This window comes from Callospermophilus lateralis, chromosome 11 (assembly GCF_048772815.1).
Source record: "Callospermophilus lateralis isolate mCalLat2 chromosome 11, mCalLat2.hap1, whole genome shotgun sequence".
Lineage (NCBI taxonomy): Eukaryota > Metazoa > Chordata > Mammalia > Rodentia > Sciuridae > Callospermophilus > Callospermophilus lateralis.
Window position 1 is genome coordinate 64,376,830 of NC_135315.1, and position 18,595 is coordinate 64,395,424.

The window sequence follows — 18,595 nt, forward strand, 5'->3', positions numbered from 1 at the left end:
ATTATGTCAAAATGAACTCCGGTATTTTGTATAATTATAATGCACTAATGAAAGCACTTAACATAAAATTAGAGGGGGCATGGTTTTGTTAAGAGCAGCTCTTTTCAGCGATAGGCTGCCACCTAAAAACAACAATGACCGGTCCCCACTAGCAAAGGCAGGAAAGTCAGGACTCAAAAGGAAGACAGACCGGGACACAGCAAGGTTTCTCAAGTCTTTCCCATAGAGCATTCTGCAGGACAGAAGAGCCCCAGACTCACTGTGAAGATGCTACTGGAATTGGGAACATTGGCTACAGGGCCTTTGTGAGACTTGGAAATAGGTGTCCAGGCCCAGGTAACCCCACAGTTGCCCCCCTGACAAGTGATCAGTGTTGATTTGCATATCACTAAATGTGCATGACAGCAGTGCTTGCTGTGGACCCCTGTTAGGCCTCTTGAATGAGCATGTAGTGATTGCTGAGGATCTAAAGAAACATCCTCATTGAAAAACTCTGTCCTGGTTTTCCCAGTTCCTTCTTTTCCCTTCCTGGCCTTTCTAGCCCACAGGCCTATCAGGTCTTATGTGCGGTGCCTCAGCACCCTCTGCTGGCTCAAGTCTTCTTGCCAACAATAGCCTTTGTACCACAAGCTTTCTCACTTTTCCTTCCAATTAAAGTTTAGTTGCTGGAAGTACTCCCTCTTTTTTCTATTTCCTGAAGTAGACCCTCATCATTATACAAAATACATGTATGAAGATGTGAATTTGGTATCAACATGCCTTATAAACAAACAGAGATATGATAAATTGTGGTATAAAGTTGTATTAGGAATTGTAATGCAGCGGAGTCCACCCATCACTTTCAAAATGCCAGCTGTGTGCACTGCAGGGCGCAGCCACAGGCCTGCCTGGGAAGTGAGCCTCCCTCCAGGCAGCAGGGAGGACCTGGAGAGGGTCTTCACACCTCTAGTGAAACACCTGCCAAAGATAGCCACCTCACCCTGCCACGCTGCAGGACCCGGGGTGGGCCATTTGGGTCCTCTGTTGATGAAAATGGGTAGCTGGGGCCTGGTGTTGGGCCCAGGGATCTGCATCTCTGGGTAGACATGATCCAAGTATCACCTGAACGACTGATAGCCCAGCCTCTTCCTCAGCTCAACCCGCTCACTGATATTTCCATAGCTTTTGGTCTTCAAAAACAGGCCTTGAGGAGAAATACTGCTTCTGAATTAGAAAAAGAGAAAAAGAATGGAATTTTTTTTGTTAAAATAAATATCAGACAATTATATTTGAGGTTTGAAGAATGACTAAAAACAATGGTATTTTTTATTCCAGTGTTTCCTTCATGCTGCCAAATGTTACCAATGGAAATTTTCACACCATTTGAAAAATAGGACATACCTTAAACTGTAAGATATGCTGTCCCAATTTCAGAAATGGAAAAACGTGTAAATGGTACATTTCTGCATCGATGAAACAGGCTATGCATGAGAGGAATAGTTCTCAAGTTCTGTGGTCTTAGGACTCAATATTTTTAAAAGCTACTAAAGACCCTCAAGGAAGTTGTTTGCATGGGCTATCCTATTGATATTTACTATATTAAAGATTAAAGCAAATATAAAAATATTTATTCATTAAAATAAACCATTTTCAAATCAAAAAAAAAGAATTGTAATGCAAAAAAAATGTATGAGAGCTCATATATAATGACATAATTTGGCGTTAATTTTATATACAGTTATGAAAAATTGTGCTGTGAATGGATAATTATGCTTATAATGCATTCCACTATTGTCATGTCTGTAAGAAATAAAAATAAATAAATAAATAAATAAGTTTATTTGCTAGACATTCACCTGTGAAGGGTAGAGTTCCAAGATCCTATTGATGTGTCACATTTCAGAAGACATTAGCTCTCTCACACTAGGAAGAATTATCAGACCAATTAAACATCTGAATATTATTGCTCTTTCCTTAGAGGACATTAACTCTTTGTTTAATAGCCTAATTCTCATACTAGTCTGGGTGACTATATATTCATTGTGTGTGACATGGGGGAGGGGGAATTACCTGGAACTTGTCACCCTCCTGCCTCAGCTTCCCAAGTAGCTGGGATTAATGTGTCCAGTTTATATTGACAAATGCTCGTGGTAAACTCAATCTGTAGAAGGATGAAACATAGCTACAAAATAAATCAAATAAGACTTACTTATCTCAAGGATGCTCATCAGAAACCACTACGGATAATAAAAACAGAGTGAGTGATATTACTCTTTCTGAAAACCCACTTGTCCACCTCCACCTCCAGAGTGACACATGTATTCATTGTTTTGGTTCAGATATGGAATGTCCCCCAAAGGCTCATGTGTCGAAGGCACGGTCCCCAATGTGGCAACATTCAGAACTGGAGTTTTGGGGAAGTGATGGGATCATGTTTCAAAGAGCATGGCTTAGAAATAAAATATATATATATATATATATAGTTGTTGTTGTTGTTTGTTTGTTTGTTTGTTCTTCTTAGTTATACAGTAGAGTGTATTTTGACATATCATACACACATGGAGCATAACTTGCCATTTTTGTGTTTGTACATGATATGGAGTTACCAGGTTGTATATTCATGTATAAACATAGGAAGTTATTTTGATTCATTCTACTATCTTTCCCATTCCCATCCCTCTTCCCTTCCCCCCATTTTCCCCTTTCTAATCCCATGAATCTCTACTCCTACCTCCCCCTCCCCTCTTATTGTAAGTCAGCATCCACATATCAAAGAGAACATTTGGCCTTTGGTTTTTGGAGGATTGGTTTATTTCACTTAGCATGAGAGTATTCAGTTCTATCCGTTTACTGGAAACTGCCATAATTTCCTCCTCCTCCTCCTCCTCCTCCTCCTCCTCCTCCTCCTCCTCCTCCTCCTGTGTGTGTTTGTGGTGCTGGGGATTGAACCCAGGGCCTTGTGCATGTGAGGCAAGTACTCTACCATCTGAGCTATATCCCCAGCCCTCATTCTTCTCTATGGCTGAGTAATTTTCCATTGTGTACATATACCATATTTTTTTTATCCATTCATCTGTGAAAGAGCACCTAGGTTGGTTCCATAGCTTAGCTATTGTGAGTTGAGCTGCTATAAACATTGATGTGGCTGCATCACTATAGTATGCTGATTTTAAGTCCTTTGGGTATAAACCGAGGAGTCGGGTAACTGGGTCAAATGGTGGTTCCATTCCAAGTTTTCTGAGGAATTTCCATACTGCTTCCCAGAGTGGTTTCACCAATTTGCAGGTCCCACCAGCAATGTGTGAGTGAAACTTTTTCCCCACACCCTCAACAATATTTACTGTTACTTATATTCTTGATAATTGCCATTCTTACTGGAGATGAAATTGCAGTGTAGTTTTAATTTACATTTCTCTAATTGCTAGTGATGTTGAACATTTTTTCATATAGTTGTTGATCGAATGTATTTCTTCTTCTGTGAAGTGTCTGTTCAGTTCCTTTGGCCATTTATTGATTGTGTTATTTGCGTTTTTTTGGGGGGTGAGGGGGATACTAAGTTTTTGAGTATTTTATATATTCTGGAGATTAATCCTCTATCTGGGATGCAGGTGGCAAAGTTTTTCTCCCATTCTGCAGGCTTTCTCTTCACATTTTTGATTGTTTGGGAAAAGTATTTCTTGTCCTTGTCCACTTCCTCTCTCATTCTAAACTGAACAGCTTTCCTCCACCACACCCTTCTGCCATGATATTCTGCCTCACCTCAGGCCCAAGCAATGGAGCCAGCCAACCACTAAAACTGTGAGCTTAAAGAAATCCCTCTTCCTTTAAGTTGTTTATGTCAAGTATTTTGCTCACAGAAAAAAAAAAGTTGACTAATGCATTTATCTAAGGCCAGGTTTGGTCAGGTTCTCACCTTGCCTGGATACATAACAGAAGCTCCTCACCCTGGCCAGAGGCACCTCATTGAACTCCAGATCATACCATGGACAACATGATCACAAGAAGATGGTATGCAGGACACTTTGGCCTCTACCATCATTACTCCCTCTAGGACCAACAGAGTTTGGGCTGAGTCCCTGTCAGAATTGAGAGCTGTGTGGACCAAATATTGGTTAAGTCAGCAATGCCAGGGATCTTGATAACTAGACCAGCTATAGGGCCTGCCTATGAAGTCTTAAACACCTCGCAGTGGGAGACCCAGCGCTGTGTCCTGGTCACCATATGGCTAAAGCTAAAGCTCTAAGTCACAGTCAGTGCAGGCTATGGCATTATCACACTTCACCAGATCCTCCTTTGGCTTCATTTTGTACTTTAAATTTCTCCTTTTTTTGTTGCTAAATAAACAGCGCATTTAAGTTTTAATTATTTAATAGAGCCATATTGGGTGCTTTGCATTGGATGAGTTTTCCAGGGAATCTAGTCCACAATAACTGTTGGAAACCCCTGGAGTCAAATATTTATTGTATCAGCATAGAGATCTGTTTTGTCCTTTGTTGTTGTTTTGTTTTGATTTGCATTTTGTGTTTTGTTTTGTTTTTTGTCATACTGGGGATTGAACCCATGAGGAGCTCTACCATTGAGCCATATTCCCAGTGTTTTTTTTTATTTTTTATTTTGAGTCAGGGTCTCACTAAGTTGTGATCCTGCTATTTCAGCCCCCCAAATAGCTGGGATTACAGGTGTGCATAACCATGCCTGGCCCAGAGAGAAATTTCAATGATATGAGTGCATGTACATATATGAGAGACAGAGACTCTTGAGAGGGAAGGGGTGTTGTAAGAAGGGACATTGCCAGTATTTCCTGGCAGTCAAAGTGTTGTCTTTCTTCACTGAAGAATTTTCTCAAAAGGAATTTCTCTCCAGGTTTGTAATGAAAGGAAACTGAAAATTAGACTTCATATACATAAATTCTTGCTAGCAATCAAGCCTTTCCAGGAACAGGTCCACTCAAGTGAAATTACCTTATTCCAAACAGTATGTAGTGGTGGGAGGTTAAGGAGTTAAATAAGGAGCAGAAAGAAGTTAATGTGACCAGCGTAGACTTTCAGGGTTGGGGAGAGGTAGTTGTTTTGTTTTAGTTTGTTTTTTTTGTGGGGGGAGGGAGTGTTTGTTTTGGTACAAGGGATCAATGGTGGGGGGGCTTTATCCCTGAGCCACATACCCAATTTGTTTGTTTTTTTCTTTTGATACAGGCTCTCACTAAGTTGCTGAGGCTGGTCTCACAGTTGCAATCCTCCTGCCTCAGCCTTCCGAGTTGCTGGAATTGCAGGCATGTGCTACCACACCTGGCACCAAGGGGAACATTTTGGCTTTGAGCTGGCTCTGCAAGCAGAGCAGGGCAAAGATTTGGGAAGATTTGCAGAGAAAGCGTTTCAGGTGGACAAAGTTTTCAGGAACTCTAAACATCTGTTCTGGGTTTAACACTGTTCAGTGTCCCCAAGTACATGTTTATGAGCATGCTCACTCAGTGTCCTTGAATCAAGAGATAATTGATTGCACCCAAATTTTATGAAGATTTGTGACTTGGGCAACCACCAGCATCAGAGACAAGATATTGAGATAATGTTTGGGGAGACCTTGAGCAACAGACAAACTAGAGGGAGAGAAAAGACAAATTAACTCGTTCAACCCTCCCTTTTATCATAGCACAGATGAGCACAGTTGTGACAGATCTTTACGCAGAGAAGTGTCTTCTCCGAATAGTGTCAAGTATCCACTTTCTTGGTTCTCTTTATGTTCCAGTTCATGGTTCAGAAGCATATGTGAATTAGTCCAATACTCATAAAAGGTGCACATGGCAACCAAGAACCATGTTTTAATATTAAATAACTTGCATTACCTTTAAAATTGTAACACAAATAGAACTTCTATGATACTTTAGAGATGTCAAACCAGTCACTGTGGCACGTGCCTATAATTCCAACTAATTGGGAGGCTGAAGTAGGAGGATCACAAGTTTGAGGGCAGCCTCAACAAAAGAAGTTGAAAAAAGGATGGGACCAAGGGGTGTAGGTCAGAGGCAGAATGCTCCTGTGTTCAATTCCCAGTACCACAAAAAATAAAGAATAAAATTAAAATCAATTAAAAGAGATTAGGAAAATATCACAATTTTATTGAAACGAGGATTTGTAAGTTTTTCTGTAGTAATCATTGCTATTTGTAATATATACATATTAAGCTCATAGTTTATTTTCTAAACTTATCCCTTTAAGAATTGGCAATTTCAACAAGGATGTCCACTCTCACCACTACTATTTAATGTAGTACTAGAAATTCTAGGCAGAGCAATTAAGCAAGAAATGAAATAAAGGGGTTAAAAATAGGAAAGGAAGAAGTCAAATTAGCACTGTTTGAAGATAATATGATCCTATCTTAGAAAGTCCAAAGATAGGATCATATTATCTTAACAACAACAAAAATATTATCTTAACAACATTATCTTAACATATTATCTTAACAACAAAAAAACCAAAAAACCGTTAGAGCTAATAAACAAATTTAGCAAAGTAGCAGGTTACAAAATCAACACACAAAAATCCATAGCTGTCCTATATACCAACAAAGAATCTGCTGAGAAAGAAATCAAGAAAACAATCCCATTCATAATACCCTCAAAAAAATTAAATACCTAGGAATAAACATAACCAAGGAGATGAAAGGCCTCTATAATGAAACTATAGAATATTTTTTAAATTTGTTTTAATTAGTTATATATGACAGTAGAATACACTTATGCACTTTGATGTATCATACATAGATGGGATATAATTTCTCATTTTTCTGAGTGTACATGTTGCAGAATCGTATTGGTCATATAGTCACATATATACATACAGGAATAATGTCTGTTTCACTCTACTATCTTTCCTATCCCCACATCCCCTCCCCTCTCCTCCCATCACTTCCCTCTACATAATCTATGGTAATGCTATTCTTCCCTAGGGCCTCCCACCTTATCAAGAATTAACATCCATATATTGAAACTATAGATTATTGAAGAAAGAAATTGAAGAAGACACAAGATGGAAAGACCTCCCATGTTCGTGGGCAGGCAGAATTTATATTGTTTAAATAGCTTTACTACCAAAAGTAATATGCAGATTAAATGCCATCCCCATCAAAATACCAATGGCATTCTTCACAGAACTAGATAAAATAGTCCTAAAATTCATTAGGAAGAATAAACGACCCAAAATAGTCAAAGCATTCCTAAGCCAAAAGTAATACTGGAGCCATCACAATATCTGGCTTCAAATTAGACTACAGAGCTATAGTGACAAAAGCTGCATGGTACTGGCATAAAAACAGACACACAGAACAATGGTACAGAATAGAAGACACAGAGACAAACCCACACATCTATAGTCATCTGATCCTTGATAAAAACATACATTGGAGAAAAGACAGTCTTTTGAACAAATGGTGCAAAGAAAAGTGGTTATCCACAGGTAAAAGAATAAGACTAGACCGTTATCTCTCAGTCTGCACGAAAATTAATTCAAAATGGATTAAAGACATAGGAATTAGACCAGAAACAATGTGACTGCTAGAAGAAAACTTGGAGTCAGCACTCCAGCATATAAGACAGGCAACAACTTTCTCAATAGGATTTCCAAAGCTCATGAAGTAATGCCAAGAGTTAATATGTGGGATGACATCAAATTAAATAGCTTTTGCAAAGGAAACGAGTTGGAATGTGAAGAGAGAGCCTACAAAACGGGAGAAAATCTTTGCTAGCTACTCTTCTGACAGAGGATTAATATCTAGAATATATTTTTAAAAACTTCAAAAACTTAACAACAAAAAATCAAACTACCCAATTAATAAATGGGAAGATGAACTAAACAGAAAATTCTCAAAAGAAGAAATTATAATGGGCAACCAATATATGAAAACTTTTCAAAATCATTAGCAATGAGAGAAATGCAAATCAAAACCACACTTTGATTTCACCTCATACCAGTCAAAATGGCAGTCATCAAGAATACAAATAATAATGAATGCTGCAGAGAGGGTGAGAAAAAAGGAACACACTTTTACACTGTTGGTGGGATTATAAATTAGTACAACCTCATGAAAGTCAGTATGGAGGTTTCTCAAAAGATCAGACATGGAACCACTATATAATCACATGGAACCACTATATAATCTAGCTATACCACTCCTCAGTAGTGTATAAAAAAATTTCAGTCATCATATTACAGTGACACATACAGACCCATGTTTATAATAATACAATTCACAATAGTCAAACTGAAACCAAACTAGGTATCCACCAAAAAATGAAGGGATAAAGAAAATGTGGTATATATACACAATAGATTCTCATTTGGCCATAAAGAAAAGTAAAAATGATGGAACTTGAAGACAGTATGTTAAGCAAAAGAAGCCAAACTCAGAAGGTCAAGGGTCATGTTTTCTCTCATTTGTGGAAGATAGGAAAAGGGAAAAGAAAGTGGGGTGAATCTCATGAAAAAGGAGATCAGTAGAAGAGTAGAAAGAAAGGAACAGGACACTTATCCAAACCATAACCCTGCTGTCTGCTGTCTGTTCTTTCTTTCTTTCTTTCTTTCTTTCTTTCTTTCTTTCTTTCTTTCTTTCTTTCTTTCTTTCTTTCTTTCTTTCTGTCATATTATTTCTTGATTTTTCTCAATTATTTTACATAGCTTCTTAAGTAACATAGGGATTTCATTCCTTTACACTATATACACACACAAACACCAACTTCCCCCATTCTTTCTCGCCTACGTTCTTCTTTAAGGATCACAAGTTCAAGGCCAGCCTTAGCAACTTGGTAAGACTCTGTCTCAAAATAAAAAATAAGGGGTTGAAAATATAGCTCAGTTGGTACAGTGGTTGCCTCACATTCACAAGGCCCTGGGTTCAATCCCCAGCACCACAAAAATAAATAAATAAATAACCAAAGGGCTGGGGGTGCCACTCATTGGTTAAGCACCCTGGGTTAACCCTGGTACCCCCGCCCCCAAAAAATGTATAGATTTGCTTAAGTTGGCAAGTTAGTATCTTTGTTTAAAAACACAGAATGCTACTAGTATAGATATTAATAACAAAGAGCTTGTTGTAAATAACAGACTCTCGGGGAAATCCAGAATATCTAGAGTTGAGATCTAATTCTGGCGTGCAACACTAGAAGTTCTTGGTATCTAGTGACAAAATGACTCAGTCACCTGGAAGCAAGCATTGTGGAGGCCGGGACTCTATTGAGCAAGGGATTTCTTTTCTAAAACAACGTAAGATGTATTAGGAATTCCAGGACTCTGATGCACATGCTAGTTCTTCTCATAATAAACTTAAAAACAAAAAAATAAAGGAGGGCTGGGGTTGTGGCTCAGCGGTAGAGTACTAGCCTAGCATGTGCGAGGCCCTGGGTTCAATCCTCAGCACCACATAGATACATAGATAGATAGATAGATAGATAGATAGATAGATAGATAGATAGAATAAAGGTATTGTGTCCAAGTACAACTAAAAAATAAATATAAAAAAATAAAGGAAGTCATTTCAAACTCCTCATTTACTGTTTCAAGTATCAAAGCTCAAGAGAATTTCTTTGGCCACATGAAAGAATCTCTTATCCATTATGGACACCTGAAAAGTGTTGCAAAAGAAAGAAGGAAGGAGGGAAAAAAAGGAAGGAAGAAAAGAAACTGAACTTGATTCTGTGAATTGAAGAAAGCCATAAATGAGGACAGACTTGAATGCCGATCACTGTAATGGGATTTCAGGGAATATTGGGCAAGTGGTTTTCCCTTCTGAAATGTTCCATATTGCGCTTTCTGATGGTAGATACAATAAGGGGCATATATTCTGCTTGGATATGTAAGCACTGAGACAAAAGATCAAGTGATCATTTCCCGAGTCACAGAAACAAACATATATACATTTGACAACAAGGTAACCAATGAAATATTAGCAAAGACATTCACCAGTAAACTTATTCAGTGGATCTTAATAACAGCAGCTTGCACAAAAATGGAAGTATTAGTCAACTTTTCACCTCTGTGACCAAAATACTTGATGAGAACAACTTAGAGGAAGAAAATTTATTTTGGCTCATAGTTTCAGAGATTTAGCCCACGGTCAGCCAACTCCGTTGCTCTGGGATCTGGGTGAGGCAGAATAATATAATAGAAGGGGGAGGCAGAGGAGTGCAGCTCCATTCATAGCAATCAGAAAACAGAAAGAGGGACAGAAGAATGAGCCCAGGAAAGAAGAATTCTTCAAGGGCATATTCCCAGTGACCCACCTCGTCCAGTTCTGCTCCATCTGCCTATAGTTATGATCTTCATCTTGTTACTCCATTCAAACTAGGATGAACTAAGGAGGTTAAAGCTCTCATAATCCAATCATTCACCTTCAAGCATTCCTGAATTAATACAGGAGATTTAGGGGGATACCTCACACCCAAGCCATCACAATGGGTCTGGACCGCCAAGTGTGAGAAGCCATTATTGTCATTCTATGGCACTTTTAGAGTTGACCTCTGCCTAAAACACACTGCAGTCCAGGCTTCAAATGTTTTGCCTTTCTCAGTCACTAAAAACAGTTATATATCATGGCTTATTTAGACAGTTGGGATGTTGCCTGAAAAGAAAATTCAGAGAAACTTCTGATTAATCACATTAAGTGAAATTCCACAGTTGTGTGGACATCCAAGAGTAGGAGTCATGTTCTCACCATTCCATTAGGAATGAGCCCCTCACACCCTCTTCCCGAAGAGGCTGTGTTGACAAGCTGTTACTGCCTGCCTAGAGGGAGACTAACCCTGTGCAAGAAAAAAAAATTAAAAGCAGTTAACTCCACTTCAGCCCTGCTCCTCAGATTCTGGAAAACAAAATTTATATGAGGAGAGAATTTCAGAATTTGCTCATCTATTTGTCATTAAAAATCCGAGGACTTTTTTTTTGGCAATGGAATTTTGAGGTACGTAATCAAGATGAAAGAAACATTGTTTTACATTAGGTTAAATTTTTTTATGTGTATGGTCTGACAGAGAGTGTGTGTTCTGAGAGTCACTCTGTTCATTAGAGAGTTTTGGCCTGTGCACACCTTGGGGGGTAGAATCTCACACCTGGCTGGGATGGCCAATAAGAAGTCAGAAGCAGCTCTGGATGATGCAAAAGAAGCTTAGATGTTATAACAACCCCTGACATATTGAAGAAGGAGAGACTTCAGGACATAAGAATATTAAATGTGTTCCATCACATCTGTGCTACTCATCCTGCTGCATGCAATGTGCTCTGAGGAGTCCCAGAAGATTCTTCCTCACCAGAACAGAAGCAGCAATATTTTAAGTGAACTAGAAATTTGAGTTCACCAGTTTTCTTCTTATAGACTTTGCAATCTCAAAACAGGAAGATCTGCTTGTCTCAACTCTGATAAAATTCTAATCTGATCAATGTTGAAAGCTGGAAATACTCATTCCAAGGTCAGCACCTCCCCTGAACCAAATGCTGATAAATCACAGATGAGACTTACCTGTGACCCTGAATACATACTCAATGCCACTTGGCAAAAAGTTTCTAGATAAAAATGACAGAAACAATCATAAATTTTCTTCTTTTCCAATGTATGACAGAGACTGCTTCAAAATCCAATTTCTCCTTCTTTGACATTACTGTAATTATAGCATGTCACATTGCAGCCCAGTTACCCCACACTTCCCAGACTCCATTGGTATTAGATTTTATCATGACTTAGTTTTCTGAAGGATATAAGCAATACTCTCCTATTCCTGCTGACCACTGCTCAGCTTCAACTGTGAATTTAAAAACAACCTCCTCTTTATCAGCATAAAAAAGTGGAAGAAACATTGGCACTTGAATTGTGCAGTAGAGCTTCCAAATCTGCGTAAATACCTTCCCTGAAGCATTATTTAGAAAGAAATAAATTTTATGTTCCCCTTTTTTGAAATTGCTATACTTGGGTTCTCTTTGTTAAGCAGTGTACCCTGCACTAGCTAAAACATAATACAACTTTTCTCAGCAAATCAACTCTCCATCAGCATTGTTCCCAGTGGGTTAGAAGCAGCTATTAAAGGCTGACAGGCTCCTGCCTTTACCCAACATTTCTTTTATTTTCCTTTAGTTGTCCTATATTTTGCAACAGCGTGGTATCTCTGTTCTCGGTGCACCATTTTCTGCTCAATGCAGACAACCCATATCACAACCCAATCTATTCAGTAACTGAGGCACACACTTTGCTTAAAGAGAAAATTTAGATTTATCTTTTTTTCCTCGTTACTTCATACATGGAGGTCAAAAAGGATGCGCCAAAGATCTCCTCTGGAACTAACAAAGGAAATTCACAAGAAATCATAATTTCTGGAAATCAAAAATACGATTTAAATGTGAACACCAAATCAACACATTATTAAGATAACCAATCATAATTATAGACTTTTAGAGGTTCAAGGTTATTTTCACAGGATATGGCAAAAAGACATGTCATAGGACACTTTCACAGGATTTTCATGTGACAGCACGAGACAGCTTACAAGATGAAACACTTCTGGAGGAAGAGAACAGCACTCCAGCTTTTCCGAAACAAATTACACAGAATGTCCCAAATTTGTTCAAAAATTACTAAAAATGCTAAGAGACATATGACCAAAATTCCAAAGAGAAAAAAAAAACACAGATCTACAAAATGAACTAGAGATCAGAGTTATCAAATAATTATTTAAAATAACAATGGTTGTGTGCTTAAAGTAACAGACTTGAAAAAACAATAAAATATGAAGAAAACAAATGAAAAATAGAGGATTTAGCAGCAGATTTGAACATATAAAAGAAAATTTTAATTATAAACTACAATTACTGAAATCAGGAATTTAAATGTGGGTTGACTTACATATTAATATAGCAAAAAAATTATTACTTGATTGGAAGACAAACCAATAACATGTATACAAGATGAAACACATTCACAAAAAGGAAACACAAAAAGGGAAAGAATATAATTCTTATGAATAAATATACATATGGAATACAGTTAAAACTCCATTTTATTTTTAATTGGATTTCCAATTACAATGAGAGGAGATGGAAATTGAACACATCAATTTTGAATAGACAATGGCTGAGAATTTTTTTTAATATACTGGGGATTGAACTCGGAGGAATTTTACCACTGAACCCCATCCCCCCTTTTTTTTATTTGTTATTCTGAGACAGGATCTCACTAAGTTGCTTAGTGCCTCACTAAGTTGCTGAAGCTGGCCTTGAACTTTTGATTCTCCTGCCTCAGCCTCCCCAGTTCCTGGTATTGTAGGCATGATTCACCACACCCAGCTGCCATTTTTTAAGCCAATGAAAAGCATAAATCCAAATACTCAAAATTCTCTGATAATTCAATCAGGATAAATATAAAGAAAAACACTGGGGCTGGGGTTGTGGCTCAGCAGAATGGCACTTGCCTAGCACATGAGAGGCAATGGGTCCAATCCTAAGCACCACATAAAAATAAATAAATAAAGTAAAAAAAAAAAGAAAGAAAGATAAAGAAAAGCATTAATGAATTGAAGGACAAAAAGAAAACCATAAAAGCAGTAAGGGAGGGTGGAAGAAATTTCTTTAAAAGGAAAAAAATAACAGTAAGACATACCTTGATTTTTCAACAGTATCTAGGAAACCAGAAGATGACTGAATGGCAACTATTAAGTGCTGAAAGAATATATAACTGGCAAACTTAAATTCTTATGCCCAGTGAAAAATACATTTAAAATAAAAGAAATAGGGATAGAAAGAAGCTACTTCAACATCATAAAGGCGATATACAACAAACCCAAAGCTAACCTCATAGTAAATAGGGAAAAGCTAAAAGTATTTCCTTTAAAATCTAGAACAAGAGGGGCTGGGGTTGCAGCTCAGTGGTAGAGTGCTCACCTAGCATGTGTGAGACCCTGGGTTCGATCCTCTGCACCACATAAAAATAAATAAAATAATGGTATTGTGTCCAACTACAACTAAAAAATAAAATATTTTTTTAAAAATAAAAATAAAATAAAATCTAGAACAAGATAAGGATGTCCAGTCCCACCATTTCTGTTTAATATAGTACTAGAAATTCTAGGCAGAGCAACTAGGCAAGAGAAGGAACTAGAAGGAATAAAAATAGGAGAGGAAGAAGTCATATCAGCACTGTTTGCAGATAATATGATCCTATACTTAGAAAATCCAAAATATTGTGGGAGAGAAATGAAGAAAAGGATGAAGAGCATACAAATCCTTCAATAAATTTATTGGCTTGACCCAAAACCAGGAAGAATAAACTTGATAAAGCCTGTGGACCTCAAGAGTTTCATACTATTTTAATTTGGTTCTTTGTTACAAAAGGAACTGGGGGGAAAAAAAGGTGTCTGATTTCATTCCACTGTCAGGTAAGTTTGAAATAGTCCTCTTTAATAAAAATATGTTTTCAGAGTTGACACCATTCTTTTGCCAACAAATACTGTTATTGTATATTAAAAAACAACACTAACTCAAATTTATATATATATTTTTATCTCTTCAAATCATGTATTCAAATAAATTGTCTCCACATGCCCAGAAAGAAAAAATCAACTTTCTTTTATAGAATTTACTAGAGTGGTCAAAATGATGATTTCATTATCCTATGTCTACATGTATATATGGTTTAATAGCTTCATTTATTAATAAATACTTCATTGTTTTTCTAAAATGCGTTCCCCAATATTGAAGGAGGTGTATTTCAATAGCATCAATGCTTCCTTTTCATAAGGCATAATGCATTAGCTTGAATGTACCTTCATTTCTCTTCATTTTATTATGCAGTCTCCAGCTAAATTGTCATTTTAAAAATTTTATCGTTGTCCATGAGGTAGACTCAAATTTATATTTTTAAATGGAGAAACTTAATGATGATCAACTTTCTTCCTTTTAATTTTCCTTTCATCAGGCAAAAATTTGGTTAATTTTCAAATATTTAAGTCTAATACTTTCCTGGTTATAAATAAAACAACTCATTTATATAATAAACATTTTGATTAAAATCTAATTCATTAAACCTAATGCTATATCTTTTTATGGAAAAGAATATAACTTGGGCTGTATAATAGAAGAAAAAACAGATTAATTTAAATAAATGATAAAAATTATTTTAACTTGTTTCCCCAAGGATTATCATTTTTGCTGAATATATAAGTACATGTGTACATATATGTATGTATAGGTAAATATATATACATATATTTCTAACCTATATTAAATATTGAAGTTAAAATTTTTAACACATACTTTTGTGTGTGTATGTGGTGCTGAGGATTGAACTCAGGGCCTTATGTATGCGAGGCAAGCACTCTCCCAATTGGGCTATATCCCTAGCTCTTAACATTTACTTTTAAGGAATAATCTGTATATATCGAAGCAGATTAAACTGAATTTCCCCATCCAAACTTTCATGATATCTCCCCAAAGAAACAAACAGTGGCCACAGATTCACATATGAAATTTTCATTTCACTGAAAATGCTCAGCTGTGGTGCTGAAATTTTTTTAACTCTATTAATTTAGGGATTTAAGCACAATTTACGAGCTATGAACAATATAAGGACATGTATTTTCAATAACTCCTACCAAGTCATTAGTTCATCACAGGATCAAATCAATATTCTTTTTTTAATATTTATTTTTTGGTTGTAACTGGACACAATATCTTTATTTTATTTATTTATTATTTATTTATTTTTAATGTGGTGCTGAGGATCAAACCCAGGGCCTTCCACGTGCTAGGAGAGCACTCTACCACTGAGCTACAATCCCAGCCCCCAAATCAATATTCTTAACAAAGGAAAATACTTATAGAACATAAAAGAATGAAAGTGCCATTATTATCAGAATATAAAATTATTGGTCTCATTGCTGCCTAGAATACAGAAAGCCTGGCTATGCAGTGCTCCATCCTACCAAAATAAACCATTACAAACACAATCATAATTTTTCCTGAAAGCATCAGTCAACCATGGTTGAAAGGCAACCAAGTAGCCTGAAGTCTGAATAAAGAGTAGCCCCTCTGGGCTGGGGCTATAGCTCAGTGGTAGAGCACCTGTCTTGCATGTGTGAGGCACTGGGTTTGATCCCTCAGTACCACATAAAAATAAATAAATAAAGGTATTGTGTCCATCTACAACTAAAAAAAAAAAAAAAAAAAAGAGTTGCTCTTCCAAGTTCTGAAAGGCAGGCCCCTGTATCAGATCAGAAGCTCTGGCAGGACTACCATACCAGCAAATGATAATAGCTAAATTTTTTAACTTACTGCTAAAGGCAAGTGTGAGTGTGTGAAAGCATAGAATTCCTGGGAGCTACAGACTAAGGGAAACAATTCATGCCCGTGGGCTCTTCTCTGCCGACTTTCCTCCAGGTGCTCAGGAGAAAGACTGGGGACATGACCAAAGATGAGAGAGAGGCTCCCTCCCTGGTGTAGACCTGCATGAGGATCAACCACCACTGCAGGAAATTCTGAAGGTCCTGCCTGGAACATTCTTCCTTACAGAACACAATACCCAAGCTGCCAGAGGGGGGGAATGCAAACCCAGTCACCCCAGAGCATGGGAGAAGACCAATGGAAGAGGAGCACAAACAGCACTCTAGATCCCTGGAAGAAGGACCGGCAACCTCCCTCAGCTGACAATTCCATATCAACATCAATAGGGGTCTCCTGAGAGAGAGCCAGGAACTCTCTCCCACACAAGACCCCAAACTTTGGCTGCCACACATAGGAGTTGCAGATTCAGAGAGAACCCCAGACACAGGCATACTGAGGGCTTCCTGAAACTGAGGTTGGACCACAGCCAAAGAGAAAGTCCCTTGCCCTTGTCCCACCCCACCACCAAGCAGCCACTGTAAGAAAATGGAGAGAGACTCCCTCCACTGTTCAGAAACAGAAAAGTCTAGAAGCTGATGATAGCATAGGAACCCTCTGGTGCCCTGGCCCCACCCTAAGCACAAAGATAACACCAGAGGAACTTGAAGGTGGTATTGTGCTGAAGCAAACAAACCCAACAACAAAACCCAACCCAGCTTCTCTCTTGACAAGATTGACTCAATACCCCACCATCATTGCCTCATAAAGGAAGAGCAAGCCCATTTATAAGCATGAGTGCTATTTATTTCAGTTTATGCTGCTCTAGACACAACATCTTCTATACTATTAAAAATTATGGAGGGCTGGGGTTGTGGTTCAGTGGTAGAGCGCTTGCCTAACAAGTACAAGGCCCTGGGTTTGATCCTCAGCACCACATAAATAAAATAAATACAATAAAGGTATGGTGTCCAATGACAACTAAAAAATAAATATTATTTTTTTAAATTGTGGACTGCAAGGATAAGCAACAGAAAACAAACCTTTGTCAAGAGACAGCTAATCATGGTGTCGCACACCTGGAATGATTTGTTGCCTGGAATCCCAGATACTCTGCAGGCTGAGGCAGGAGGATCTCAAGTTCCAGCCAGCCTCAGCAACTTGGTAAGAACGTTGCCTTAAAATAAAAATCTGAAAAAGGGTCAGAGATGTAGCTTGATGACAGAGCACTTGCCTAACATGTGGGATGCCCTGCATTCAATCTCCGGTACTGGGAAAAAATGAGTTTTTTTCAATCAAAAGTAATACTGGTAGGTGGTTGGGTCCTTCTGGGATGCTGGGAAAGTTTTCTTTCTTGCTCCAGGCTGTGGCTACATGATTGTCCTCTTGGTGATGACCCATCAAGCAGGACTTTACATTTCATGCACTTTTTTTTTGCATGGGTATTATATAGCAATCGTAAAAATTTAAGATTGCTATAAAATTTAAGATAAAAATTATTTTGCCCCCCCAACCAGCCTTAAGTCCTTGGATTCAACCTCTCCCCTTTCTCCATACCTAGTCTTATGGCTGTGTAAAACATCATCACCTCCCGTCAATTGTCTTTGCAGTACTTCCCATATTTTTTTCTCTAGCTTCTCACAGACATCACACCGTCATGTCCCACACTTGATCACCCATGAAAGAGATTGGCATGGAAAGGAGCAAGATAGAGAAGGAGGAGAGCTCCATGGCATGGTCTGGTTAGGGTTAAGGAAGGTTCCCGGAAAGTCAGATTTTCTCTGGATCTTATGGCCGCTGCTACTGAGCATTGAACCCAGGGGCATCCTTTTTATTTTTTATTTTGTGACCAGGTCTAAGTTGCCCAGGTTGACCTAGAACTTTCAATCCTCCTGCCTCAGCCTCCCAACTAGCTGGGACAACAGGTATGTGCCACTGTGCATGGCCGATCTCAAGACTGTTCCAGCTATGCCCTCTCCAGGGCAGTTCCCTTCTGCCCAGTTGCTGGGTTACATCTTTCTGTTCCGATGAATATATTATATAAGAACAACCTGCAGTATGACCTAAACTGTATTTGCCAATATTCTGCTCTCCTGCCTTTTGCAGATTTTCCCTATACTCTAGCATTATATTCTCCACCCCCGACATCTCAACTAATTTTTTTCTAATTCTGCCTTAAGAATCAGGCCAAACTGGGCATGGTGGTACCCACTTGTAATCCCAGCAGCTCAGGAGGCTGAGGCAGGAAGATCTCAAGTTCAAAGCCAGCCTTGGCA